The 13,831-nt window shown below is 43.7% G+C and overlaps 1 protein-coding gene across 2 annotated transcripts in view; it reads left to right on the top strand.

The window, feature by feature from the left end:
• Positions 1-13,831, top strand: part of KIAA1958 (KIAA1958 ortholog) — a 68,624-nt gene that overhangs the window by 14,526 nt on the left and 40,267 nt on the right. The window contains exon 2 of one of the 2 annotated variants that reach the window (XM_054186672.1): positions 12,576-12,677. The exons of the other annotated variant lie outside the window; for it this stretch is intronic. The gene's annotated coding sequence lies outside the window, so the exon portion shown is untranslated. The remainder of the gene's footprint in view (positions 1-12,575; positions 12,678-13,831) is intronic. 2 annotated transcript variants of the gene reach the window in all.

Raw genomic sequence — 13,831 nt, 5'->3', positions numbered from 1 at the left:
GGGCAATCCTCGGTTTTCTGTGGTAGGGGTGGTTTGAGAAGATTTACAAGCATTGTGAATTTGATTTTACAGGCGTTTGTGCATGCAGTGCTCACCAAGAGTGCTCCCAACTGCCCCCTCCGTGCTGCGTGGTACGGGGAGTGCACACTGCTCCAGCTCCTGCACCCTGACCAAAATCCTCCCCCTTTCAAGACTGTGCAGACTGTCACACTAGTGAGATACATCTTGCTTATGGCCAGCAGGTCAAGGGAAGTGATTCTGCCCCTCTACACTGCTCTCGTGAGACCACACCTGGAGTACTGCATCCAGCTCTGGAGCCCCCCACGTAAGAAGGACATGGACCTGTTGGAGTGGGTCCAGTGGAGGGCCATGAAGATGATCCGAGGGCTGGAACACCTCTGCTATGAAGACAGGCTGAGAGAGTTGGGGTTGTTTAGCCTGGACAAGAGAAGGCTCCGGGGAGACCTTCTAGCAGCCTTCCAGTACCTAACGGGGGCCTACAGGAAAGATGGGGAGGGACTCTTGTTCAGGGAGCGGAGCGATAGGATGAGGGGTAATGGTTTTAAACTGAAAGAGGGGAGATTTAGATTAGATATTAGGAAGAAATTCTTGACTGTGAGGGTGGTGAGGCACTGGAACAGGTTGCCCAGAGAAGTTGTGGATGCCCCATCCCTGGAGGGGTTCAAGGCCAGGCTGGATGGGGCTTTGAGCAGCCTGGTCTAGTGGGAGGTGTCCCTGCCTATGGCAGGGGGTTGGAACTAGGTGATCTTTAAGGTCCCTTCCAACCTGAACCATTCTATGACAAAGGAGTTCAGTGTGGTGTGAATGGGGAAGTGTGAGGAGAATCAGGTGAGTGCCCTCCTTGTGCATGCCTCAGGATGTGGCATATGACTGGCAACTGGGAATCCCACGTGGCTGGGACGTGCCTGGCAGCAGCACGTGCCATGAAGGTACAGGGACTGGCTGGAGCCGATGAAGTTGAGCCAGGCACAAAACCTTGCCTTGCACCAGTCCCTCTGGATGGGCCTAAGTGTCGCACATGTTTCTCCATGCCTTTATGCCTAATAGTAGAACTACTGGCATTGCTGGGGCAGTGAAATGCTCTGAGAAAGCATTAAGAAGGTTACAAGCATACGTGAGTGCTGCTGAAAGTGGCGGTGAGTATTTGGGTGAGACAGTTGGGTAAAGAGTGAATAATAGTAATTATTAAAGTTGGCCTGTAACTTTCGGTGGAAGTACCTGTTAAAGCACAGGCACGTGACAGCGTTGTTGTGTTTCACTGAACAGTTTGGTCCAGTGGTAACATTAGGACTTGTGTTCTTCATGGACATTTTTTAAAATATATTGGTGTTATGTTTTCTGATGGCTTGTTGCTGATATTCATTTCTTTAGCCAGTCTTTTCCTAACGTTAACTGGTGGTATCACAGACATCGTACATTATTGGCATCAAAAATATTCCATATTTTTGTATGGTAGTAGCAGAAGTGAGCTGGTTGTTTTTAAGGTGTGAAACTAATAAATACAGAATGACACCAAAGCAGGGAGCCCCGAACGATACCGCTCTAGCCGAGCCCAACATCGGATGTTGCACGGCTCTGCCTGTGGTTCAAATCTGCACCGTGTTCCAGTGATGAACACCCCATGTTTGCAGCCCCGCCAGGTAAGCAGGTCCGTCTCACCGAGCACCGCCTGCCTGGCGCCGAGGGAGCCAGGAGCCGTCTCCCTCTCCCACCCTTCCCGCTGGCCGGAGCGGCCCCCGGGGGTTGGATTGGAGGGCAGTGGGGGAGAGGGTTGCTTCTGCACGCCTTGTATCTTCACAGGGTTGCCTCAAGTATCACTTCTAGTTGCTGGCACAGGACCAATGCTGACTGACAAATGATGTATTTGTCCCAGATACTGCTTCCCCCCCTTGCCCCTTCTTGCTCTATCCGTTGGATTGGACACCAAATGTGAACAACCAGAAGCTTTACCTTTAAATAACTTTTTTTTAATGGCTAGTTACCAAACACAGTGCTCTTAGCTATGAAATGTTTAACTTGCACAGCTGTGCTGCAGAGAGAGAAATCTTTCGACTGCCCTTTCCCTATCTATCATCTTTCAAAAGTGTACAGCCAAGAGATTTTAATTTCTTGTCTTTTTGTCTTGGCAGATTTATTCTCATACTGCACAGCTATTCTAAACACAAGCCTTTTAAAATGGTCTGCGAGGCTTTATTTTTGTTCGTATCTGTTTTAGAAGTATTCCTGGGTCTGTTTGTTCCAATCTGGCAGGCAGTAAGTAGGTTAAATTTCCCCTGACATCCTCGAGTGTTTTGCTCGCTTTAGCGACTGTAGGGTTAGACTCCACTGTAGTGCGATGTGGCCGCAGCTTGAAATGAAACCTGATTTTAACAAAGGTGGCCGCACCTCTGAGGGCCAAACTGAAGACCGTACTTTATGTTTTTAGCTGATTTAAGAGCAGTGACATAGGAGATGTTTAAAGCGGGAAAGTTTTATCTCCTGCTGGGCTTTATGAAGATGGTAATGTGGAGCTTGCCCTTTGCAAGTATAATTTGGTATGCCTGAACTTCTCAGATGTCCCCTGTGTTTTGTAAAGCCTTTGAGTGCTTTGTTTCAGTTGTTTTCTGGACAACTGGACATTGGCTGTTGTAATTTGGTCACAAACGGGCATGGGTACAGAAGTGCTAGCATTCGTGCCCCATCAGAAGCAACATCTCAGCACTTGCGTTCCCCACTCTCCAAAGAGAGGTACCAACATCACTCCTGAGTTTGGTGGTAGTCATTTTCACTGCTCCCACCACCAACTCCCTCTCACCGTTAATGGTTTGCAATTGGAAGAAGCCAGCTATGTTTGCAGACACATAAAGAATGGTGCAAGGCATTAATATAAGAATACACAATACAGGGTTTTTTTGTTGTTTTGGACTCACCATAATAGTAAATAATCAGTAGCTCTGACTGGAGCAGCTCTTTCTGAAAGAATCATAGAATCATAGAATCATAGAATTGTTGAGATTGGAAGGGACCTTTAAGATCATCGAGTCCAACCTTTAGCCTACCCTGACAAGAGCCACTTCTAAACCATGTCCCTAAGTGCCCCATAAGAAGAGGGGATGAAGCTGTCCAAGCTCATTGCCAAAGAAGTCCTTTTGGAAAAACGTGAGCAGAAATTCAAGAAAGCTGGTCAGGGCAGTTCAATACACTTAGCCCCTATATATAATGTCAGCCTGTTCTTTTTCACCCTTTCTCCTTTTTGCTCGGTTTGTAATTTCTAAATAAAAGCCTGTGCCATTCCTCAGCGCAATTCCAACAGAGCCCCTTCTAGGTTCTGCTTTATTCCTTCAAACAAGACACGTCCTGTCAAACAGGACCCTGCTGGATCTTCATGAACAGTTCTAAGAGACCTGACTGGCTTCAAACGCAAATACACTCCACAACACAGTTGAATGACTGGGTATCTAATGTGTGCATGTCCTTGCTGAAAATGTCTACAAAAATTAGATTAGTAATTACATATGTTGGAAAGCTCTGTGTTACCTAGATTGTGATCTTCAGTTATTCTGGGCATGCTTTCCAGTGTTTGTAATAAATTGCTAATAGGTTATTCATGTCTGGAGAGAGTTAAAATAAATTTGATATTGATATCAATGTCCCTGGAATGACTATAGGGGATGACACTTGAGCTCATATTTATGGGATAAAGATTTCTTTTTTCTTTTTTTCTTTTTTTTTTTTGAATGAGCAATGGCTATATGTTTTCTACTAACTCTATTCAAAGGCTGGAATAAATGCAACCACAAGAAAGAATTAGTTGGAAACGCTGTCAAGTTGATACAGTAAAATATCTTCTAGTATCTTTGAAACCTACTGTGTTTTAAGAAATATTTTGGTTTATTGACTGTCTTTTAATTGAGAAGAGAAAGTCTGGAGTACCACAGATGGAAAGATGTATATTTTAAAAGGTTTTTTTCTGTCATCTTTGGAGAGACTAAGAAGTTTATCTGGATGCATTTCTTGAAGGAGGGTAGTGGTGTGCTTTTGAGGTGTGTACCTTAAAATAAATTACTATCTTGCTTGTAATTACTTTTATTCAGCTGTTTTTACTAGCATGCATTTTGTCTAGGGCTATTTCTCACTCTAATCTTGAAATAAACCAGTGGTAGCAGATACGGGTAATTCCGGAAGGAATTCCCTCATCTATTTGGTGCAGTAGATCCAGTGCTAATGAAGCATAGCAATAACAGACTTTAATGAAGACATGCGATGCAACTGTGTAACAATATATGCAACAATATATTCATGGTTTTTCTTATACGCTCCCTTCATTTTTACTTACTTACACAAGATAGATATTATTTTTATTTGCTTTGCCAAACATTCAGCAGTGTGAGTAGCACATTGTTCTGAACTCCAGTTGTCCATAGGCTACATTTCTGTTTTTGAATCTCCACGAAGAAATAAGTGAGGGCTCTTGAGACTCGAGTCCTCCGTGATTGACAGAGTTCTTCTTCCAAAGACTTCGTGTGTCAGCCGCCAGTAAAACATGAATATTCTGGACTTTCTCTCTGTTTCTTAATCATGCACAATCCCTAAATCTCTGTGTTGTACATGCCGAATCTTGCACTGATGTTAATAAGAACTGTGCTTGCTTGAGAAAGCAAATTTAGCTTTTTGGCCAAAGCTTTGGAACTTGCCTGTTTAAAGCTTTGACAGGTTTTTGGACACTCAGGGTCAGATCTTACATATGTTCGCATGCCTGTAGAGACCTCTGAAAATCCCATGCAGGGTCCGTCCTTTTGATGACATAAATGCCTCTAGGAATGGGGGCCTGGGTTGACTGAGCCAGCCAACATCGAAAGGACCTTTTTCCATGTGGCTGTGTTTAAGCCTCTGTAGCTCCAGTCCCACTAACTCAGACATGCAGGCTTTCGAGATGCCGTGCAGAACAGCCTAGGTAGGCTCTGTCCCTGAGATGTCTGTGTCACACTGTGGACCCTTCCCTGCTTTCTCCATCAAGAGCGGCAGCAGATCAGGTTGCTCACCCTGCGGGGTTGCCACCAACTCCTCACCTGTATGAAGTTACAGCATCATGAGGCTTCCATCTCTTTGGGCACTGTCAGGGAACCCATCTCGGTAATCTTAAAATGTAATCTGTTTTAAACTTTGGTTTAAATTTCAGGATAACCTGAGTTGATTGATTATATTATGTTAGAGGCACACAGCTAGAAATGTTTCCAGGGATAATAGAAAAATTGGTGCATAGTTGGGTGGAGCATTTCTAATTTTTTTATCCACTGGCTGTTGACTACAGGATGTTAGCCAGTATTTCTGACTGGCTTACATTTGAATGCAAATCCTTGCTTTTACTGGCTCATCTCTAGGGCAGCTTGCATGTTACTGTTTTTTCTACCTCACATCAAAGTCTTGTCTAGGAACTTCATTAGGGACTCAGCTACATGTGATCTGTTACGCACAGTTGGACACAAGCCTGTTCATGGAATAATCTATTGTCTTTATGTTTCTTGTAATTTTTTCAAGTCTGTTCTTTCTTGCAACTCTTTTCTCCAAGTTGGTGGTGGTTTGGTTTTTTTGAAGATCTTAAAAAGCAAATGAGGGGCATGACCTCAGTCTGATACCAATAGTTTAATGATAAGGATAATTGTTGATACTTCAAAAAGCACACTGTAAGGACAGTTTCATAATGTTTTTCGTGCTGAGAATTAAGTCCCTGGAAAATCATTTAACATCCAAAACCATCTCCGTGTTTAAAAAAACCCTAAACTAAAACGACAAGGGAAAACCTAAACCATTACATTCTAGTATAGAAATGGAATTTCATCCTCACACATAAATGCTGAGTTGCTGTGATTGTTCTGGTTTTCTGTAGAAAACACCCCCTCTGTTTTGCGTAGTAGTTAGCAGTGTGGTTTCACTGGCACTAGTTAGCCAAATAATGCATATTTCAATATTGCCTTAGTTGCACTATTCAAATTTCCCTTAGCTTAGAAAAGCCCTGAAGTGAGAGAAATCCTACAAATAAGAACTACAAACTGAGCCTGGCACAGTGAAGCCTTTCATCAACAGAAGCTGCTTGCATTTGCTTGTGAGGAATAACATGGTATAGTTAAGTTGTCTGGGCTGGAACTAAAGGCCAGTTTTCCGCTAAGAAGATGGGAGAGTTTGGTCTTCATAATTTGTGTGCAAGTCAACATTAATATTCCTGTTTTCTTTTTAGTAAATACACGCAGACTTTCTCTTAACACAATTTCTAGGAAAATGAAAGACCAGGGAAAACATCCTGCCTTCAGGCTGTGTGTGCTTCATTCTTCTCATTGTAATTCTAAAATTAGAGAGGGTACACACACTTCATTGTAAACTTAGGAAATTACATGTTTTAAAGATTTTCCAAACATGTAGTGTGATTTCTCCATTAAAGAATGAATTGCCAGCTGAGGCAAATGCTAGAGTCTTTGATATAGTGCAGTTCTATATTCAGATTATCCTGAGAAATGGTGAAAGAAGAAGAAAGATGCAATTTTGGAACAAATTTTAATAAATAACACAAAATAACCACGCCATGATACGTAAGCTCCCTGGTAGCTAAGTAAAAGCTAGGCCTTTTTTCGAACACTCAGTGCTTTAAAATCTTATTGTTGTTATACTTTTCAGAAATGATTTACCAGAAAATGCATTCTTTCTTTAAAAATGTCCTTTGCTGAACGTGGAGCTAGTAAAATAGGAGAGGTAGCCAAGACTGACTTGAGGCTACAGGAAAACTCCCTGCCACTTTTTATTAATTCTAATGCACAGGCATCTTCTCTGTCCCGTTGGTTGCATGGTGTACATTGGTGTCACCATGATATTTATGCTGATGTTGGTGTCTACACTCATATTTGACAAGGCTCGTGGAGGTGCTGTGAATACCGGGTCTTTACCCCAGCGCTGTTTCAGCAGCGTTGATGAACTCTCAAGGTGCTGTCTGGATGCAGAATTCCCTCTCGCTGTCACTGCTGCCTCCTGCCCACAGCAGCTTTTATCCCAGGGGCTCCACGTCGAGTACTAGAGGTACTTGAGAGTCCCTGCTTGGTTATTGCAGGACCCAGTTCTGGCAAAAGCAAACCAGGGGCACCCTGTGTTTGCTCTGGAAAGCCGCGTTGCTGTTGTCACCCAACAGCTCCCCCCACCCCCCCCCCGCCCCCAGCTTGCTGAGTGAGGATGCCAGCTCCTGTCTGAAGCATAGCTGTCAGTCATTAGAAGTGGAGGTAGGAGTTTCCAGCACTTACAACAGATGATGGATTGAGAGAAATGGAGCAAGAGGTCGTATTCTTGTTTTCTGGAGGATTAACGTCCTTACTACGCTTCAGCCCCTCTCTGAGTGCTACAGAGGTGGCTTTGGGCTCTCATGAATAGTTGGAAATTCCTGGGTAAAATCTAAGCCTGGACCAGAAACCAAACAGCTCCAAAAAGGCTGTTTTCCAGAGCTGTAACACACCTGTGTTTGAGCACAGCTTGTATATTTACACATGACTTGCAAAGCTGTGGAAAGAGCTTTAGAGAAAAACTCATGAGCAGGCACTGCTGCGTGTGGGGTTACCCACTCATGCTGAATTCCTCAGCAAATGTTGTTGGAGCCAGAGCATGGTAAATCTCTTGTCCTGCTGGTTTTTTTTTTTTGGTTTTCATTTGTCAGCCTGAAGAAACAGAGCTTTCAGGCTCTGGCACGGAGTTCATCTCGTCTCTCAGGTCTTTGCTGCAGACCACGGTGAGAAGTATCTGCATTAACAAAATGAATTATGTTTCATTGAGCCTTTGAGAGGAAGTTTCAGGGGTGCACTTGGTAAATACTGAATTGAACAAGCAGGATTTTTCTGCCTTCTGTTTACACTATTCAAGCACTATAACAATGTTTACGCTATTCAGTGCTTTCAAAATCCTAAAATCTTTTCTAGGTTCAGCTATACGCTGCTCAGCTGTAAGCAGTGTGGAGGGTTAATATTTTACAGGATTACCTTAGTGCCACAGAGCTTCTAGAAGGAGCAAGGCAGAACACGTACTTTATGGGGTACGCAAGGAAGAAGCAAGGTAAAAAAAATGAAGCATGGCACTGCCAAGTACTTTGACTTCTCTGGAGCTGGAGGTGCTCAGCAACTTTGTCGATACATTCATGAACTGTAGAAAGCTCACTTTCCTTTCTGACATGTTCCTTGGAAGGAAGATCCTTCCTCAGTAAGAAGAAGCAGTCCTATGCATTTCTGTACTGTTCTCTGATTATCCTACGTGCTGCAAATGAGGACAACCAAATCAGACATACATTCCTGAGTGAAACTGGACTGGGAAGCACAAGCACAGGGGGTGGCTTGGTAGCGGATTCATGATAAGGAATTAACGTGTCTGAGCAGTTGTCAAGACAGTCACAGTGAGGTGGGGTAAATGGAGTGAGGAACGGGTCAGTCTGAGGGGACTTAAATTGAGACATCGGCATCTGGATGAGAAGAAAAGTTCTTAGGTGATGAGATCCTGTTTGGGACGCTCAGATTTGCTGCACCATCTGTTCTGCTCCCTTTTCACCTGCTTCTCCTCTTGGTGCTGTTTTGGTCCCTCTATGACCCTTCAGCCATGCTGTGCAAGAGCAAGACTTGTGTAGCTCCTATTTAGCGGGCAGTGAGGAAAGAATACAAAAATAGAAGCAGTGGTGCTTGTAGCCTTACATTTGGATTAAGGACTGAGCCCCCACACTGTTTCTCAGTCCGATCATTTCATTTTGTGAATGAGGCAGGCTCTTGGGAGACTCATAATCTCTGTGGTAGTCTTCCATATGAAAAGACAAGGAAACCCCCAAATGCTGTCCCAGCCAAATCCTTTTCTTCCTCAGCCTGCTGAAGGAGTTTAACCAGCAAACAGGTTTTGCCGCTTTCCTTGGGCTTGCTGTGATGACAGCTGCAGTTGAAGGCATGCCACACTTGGCAAGGAGAGCGTCTTCCCTGAGGACTAACCATCAGCTGAGGAGGAGCTGTGGTCTCGTGGAGCGAGTGTGAGAGACAGCCATGAGTTTTTTCTGAATGGAGAACAGCACTGCTTGCCCAGAAAGATGTGTGATTTTTTTAATCTTAAGATGCGGAAGTTTTGTCTTCTATTTCCCCCATCACCCCCATCTCAGGAAAGTGTTCTTGGTGCTGCTTATTGGTCATAGGAATGATAGTTGTGGTTCATTGTGGGTGAAACCCTGACATGCTTATTCAATAGCAGAGCTCATACTGGCTTCATAAAGACCAAGATGTGAGCACAGAAGCTCACACAAAAGCTCACAAAAAAGAGACACTTTTTTTTGAGAGACACCCTCCCACAAAAGGGAGGGCACTTGCTACACATAAATGATTGAATCAATATAAAATTTGAGATGAGCCTAGAATTGTGGAGGTGGAAAACTAGCATGAAGGTTTGATTTTGTTCCTACTGTACATCCCTGTTTATTTCTAAATCATTTTTTACAGACCTAAAAACATAAACAAATAGTATAAGTTCACATTTGGAAATAGTGATTTTTGTTGAGTTTGTTTTTCCCTTGCAGACACCAGCTGGAGACTGTACAAAAGTGATAAGGAAACAGTGACAAATGAGGAGAGCTGGAGGAATTACTCTCTAGTTTAAGGATAAATGACATTGCCAAACTATCTCGCAGGCTTGCAGAACTTGCCAGAATTTGTGAGCTTTTCCTCTGTAATTTATACCCTTTTGTTTCCTGGAGAGACATTCAGTTAAAAACATGTGTTCCTAACTAAAGGGAACCATTGCACGTTGTGTCAGAGATGGAGATCTGTCCCTTTCCCCCCATAGTAAAGTGGAACACCTAGTTAATTCATACCTTGCCTGTAGGATGTCATCATTTTACACATACTTATTTCTCTCCCTCTCTGCTTATTCTTCATAATCTTTCAAGGAGAAAGTAAATTTAGTAATATTTTAGTTGACATAGAAGTTTTGTACCCCGGAAGTCTAAAATTAGCGTAAATCACTGACCTATTCCCAGCTCTTGCAGTTTGCTGGCCTGGTTTGAATGAGTGGTTGTCCATGCCGGTCCTTTGACAAGTTGATGACATCCTTAGCATTATCAGTGAAGAAATCAGAATACTGGGCCAAAGAGGCAGAGCTTTAACTCCACTGTTAGTAGCAGTCCCCTTGTAGGAGATAGCAGGGAAGGTAATTAGCAGTGGCGTGGTTGGGTGTCCTTTTGCATGGCTGGGGCCTCTGGCATTTGGAGAGTGATATCTGGAGGAGGCAGCAGCTCCTGCTGAGCCTGCTTCAGCCTCTTACTTCGGGAAGGAGAAATACTGTTCTCACTGTGATCCTGGATTGACAGCTAGTGGGGTTTATGGGTCTGCAGCAGGACCTTGCGGGGGACCTCAGTACTGCTCTGCCTTCTCTGACCAATGGATACTTTGACTTATGCTGTTGTTGACTTCAGTCCTTTAGCAACATTAAGCATTCAGCTTAAGAAATGCTAATAATAGAAGAAGCCCTAATACTGTCCATTGGCTAAAATCTTGAATGAGACAGATACTTGCACCATGGTGACCAGACCTTTAATTCACAGCGCTCTCAATCTATTAGCTAGCAATTGTGTTTCCTTACTTGTAAGTATGAAAGCAAAGATCTTTAAAAATGAAGTAGTGTTTCCACCTCAGACGGTGACTCAGTAATTCTGGCCAGGGCAGAGAGCCTGAAAACAAAGGATTGAAAACATTCTGAGCTGCTTTTGCTAGTATGAGAAAGGAGAGCCCCACACACAAGGGTTTGGGACCTCTAAATGCAGAAGCTGATAAAAGATTGCTTCTCCATAAAAACACTTAAAAGTTAGGTTTCAGCGCTGTGAGATTAGTTTAAAATCCATGCTACATAAAATGAATAAATGCAGGGGTTTTTACACCTTTTAATGTTTTAGGAGTCAGGTTTTAGAGTTTTTATAGAGCCATGGGCTTAGAAAGACCACATTTATTATTAACAAAAGTAATTTTTGCATCATAGTCTTACTTGAGAATCTTGGGTTTTTAGAAGCCCAGTAGTATCAACCTTGGGATCACGCCTCAAGAGCTGGTTAATGTACCCATGGCTGTACTGTTTGCTTGAACAAAAATCAGCACGGAAGTTCCTGAAATGCTAATAATCAGTAGCGGTAATAGAATTTCAAACATACATTTGTGTAGTGCAAGCTAGTCTGTGTCAACTTCTCTAACATTACCCTGGGAAGGAAATCCATTGCTAACTGCCTGGGAGTCTGTGAGAAGACAGGATCCCAATGAGGCTTCTTGCCTTCTTTACAACAGAATGCACACATCACCCTCCCTGGGCTGTAGGTCCACCAAATGCAGACACTGCTGCAGGAGGACACCTGCTTCCCACTGCACACCTCTGCTTCATGCCATTTTTTTTGCATTCAGCTCCTTCACTGCATCCTCACGTCTACTGCCTCCTTTCTGGGGGAGCCGCATCACAGATTTCTCCATTTGTCCTGAAAAACCTCTCATGAGGTCCCAACCAAAACTCCACTTCAACACCCTCATCCACGAGAACGGAAAGGAGGAGGAGTCGTTGAGATAGCCAAGTCTTTGCTCCCCACCAGTGTTCATTCATTCTCTGTGTGGGATAAAGGAAAGTGTTCATGGTGGCCACAGCTACCAACTGCTGTTGCGCCTGGGACTTGCCTGGCATCAGTGCGTCTTCTCTGGGCCACGACAATGGGCCCGTTCCTATGGCTGTGTGTAAAATCAGGAAGAATTTTGTCTCCATGAAACTAGCTAAGCCAAGTCCCATCCTAGAACATGGAAATGGGGTGCTCTTTAGAGCTATTTTTCATTACCCTTTGGTCACCAAGTAGACCTCATATGGCAAAACCCTGGTTCTGAATACAGAAAATATTCCCTTTCCCAAATCAAATGATGTTGCAGTTAATGCATTAACAGATCTCAAGGAATGGTTTTGGAACAGTAACGCTTTCTGGCATAACACGTATTCTGTACACATTAATCATTACAGCGACATACTGTAAATGAGGTCCTAAAAGCTAAACAAGCCGTAAAATAGGATTCTTAATTTAGGGTCCAGATAGCATTTCCAGCACCTAGACATGCTTCACTCTGAATTAGATATTGCAAGGCTCTGAACGGCAGAAAAGTGCTGTGGAAGGTTAAGGCTTTGCCATCTGTAGTGCAGTTGAAATACCAGTGTTATTCACACTGAAGCTATGGTGTGTTTTTGCCAGCTACTGCATGATTTCAGAGTATACATGTTAGCAGGTTATTAAGCATGAGTCATCTTATCTAATCTTGCCAGTCTGAATGAATGACTTATATAATCTTTAAAATGTGATTTAGCGAACAAGAGCAGACTGTCAGCCAGCAGCATGCTGTCTGACTGAGCAGACAAGGTCCCTTTTCAGGAAACTGGGCAGATAATGATGGATTTGCTGTGCTTTTCACAGGGCGAGTCCCTCCCTGCCAAAGTGCCATTGTCAACTTCTGCTTGCAGTTGGCAAACCCAAGACACATTGCTTCTAATAACTGATGTCCTTGGATTTTCAGCCCTGCACAAACAATCTAGATTGTAGCAGTTGACCTGATCTCCTTCCCTGTGCAGAAAGTGGTTCTTCATCCAAATCGGGATTTCTGTCTTCCCAAGATAATGTTCCTGGTCGTGCAGCAACTGAGCAGCTCTGTGCTTTCCCATGGGTTTACACAGATGCAGCTTCTGACTGTAGCCCTGACTATAGCTCTCCCTCCTTTCCTCTCGTCTCTTTCCAGATGGTCCTCTTTGCCTTCTGTGAGTATGGTGTTACTCCTCCCGTCCTTTGGTGTTTCTTCTGGGGTAGGATGTCTGCATCTTTGAATATACCAGTAAGCAGAAATATGGAAGCACCGGAGGTTTTGACCCCTGTCAAGATTGACAGCGTATCTTTAAAAGGCTTAAAACAAACAACCGAATATAACAAACAACTTTTAGATGTTTAAAAGCTGTGTGTTTGAAAAGGGCAGCCTTCTCCAGTGCCTGAAAGGCTTGCAAGGTGAGAACCTCCTGCATTTATTATACTGCACAGAGGCACTGGTCATGCAAGGAGCTTTGTGTTGCAGGTCATGCTGTGAGATCTGTCCCCTTGCTGGGGTTTTATGTGGGCAAAAACAGAAGGTGGATTTTGAGTTATTGTAGCAGTTGTTCTCTGTTCACGCACCCTGGCTTGAGCTACTGCAAAAACAAGCTTGAATCTTACACCACTTTCGCTCTGTTTCCTAACTGTGTTCTTCTTCCTGTTCATCCATTATCCAGGACTTCCCTCTGTGTCATGCTTAATTTCAAATATGTTGGAAAAATAGCTAGAAGTTTGCAATATATCTAGAAATTCCTATGCTGGCTCCATTCTTGACCCCACCAGTGAGGCACCGTGCCTGGGTGGGGAGGAAAGACCCATGGTGAGCCTTATGGAGGGAATCGTAGGCAGTACTTGTCCAGTCTGTTCCCATTTTTGTTTGCACAGGCCACCCTTTGCCTGGTGAATGCGACTGGGTGAACAGGGATATGCAGGCTGCAGAACTGTTGAAACACAGCCTCCTCGCCTCTGTCGGCAAAGAGCAAACACAGTTATCTGCAGCTAGCTGGCAAGCGACTTTGAAGAGCAAGTGAGTAGGCAGGTAGTAATTTGTGTTGATTTTAGGGAAAGCATTCTCCAGGGGCGGTTAGCCACCGTGTAGCTGTCTTCTTGTGCCATGATGCAGTTCACTTTGCATCTAAGAACGCTGATGTAGAAGAGGACGGGGAACAAAATGAGGTGTAAGATTGGCATGAA

Source organism: Rissa tridactyla, chromosome Z, assembly GCF_028500815.1.
Source record: "Rissa tridactyla isolate bRisTri1 chromosome Z, bRisTri1.patW.cur.20221130, whole genome shotgun sequence".
Classification (NCBI taxonomy): Eukaryota; Metazoa; Chordata; class Aves; order Charadriiformes; family Laridae; genus Rissa; species Rissa tridactyla.
The sequence above is the reverse complement of the archived record's forward strand: the minus strand, read 5'-3'. Positions and strand labels throughout refer to the sequence as shown.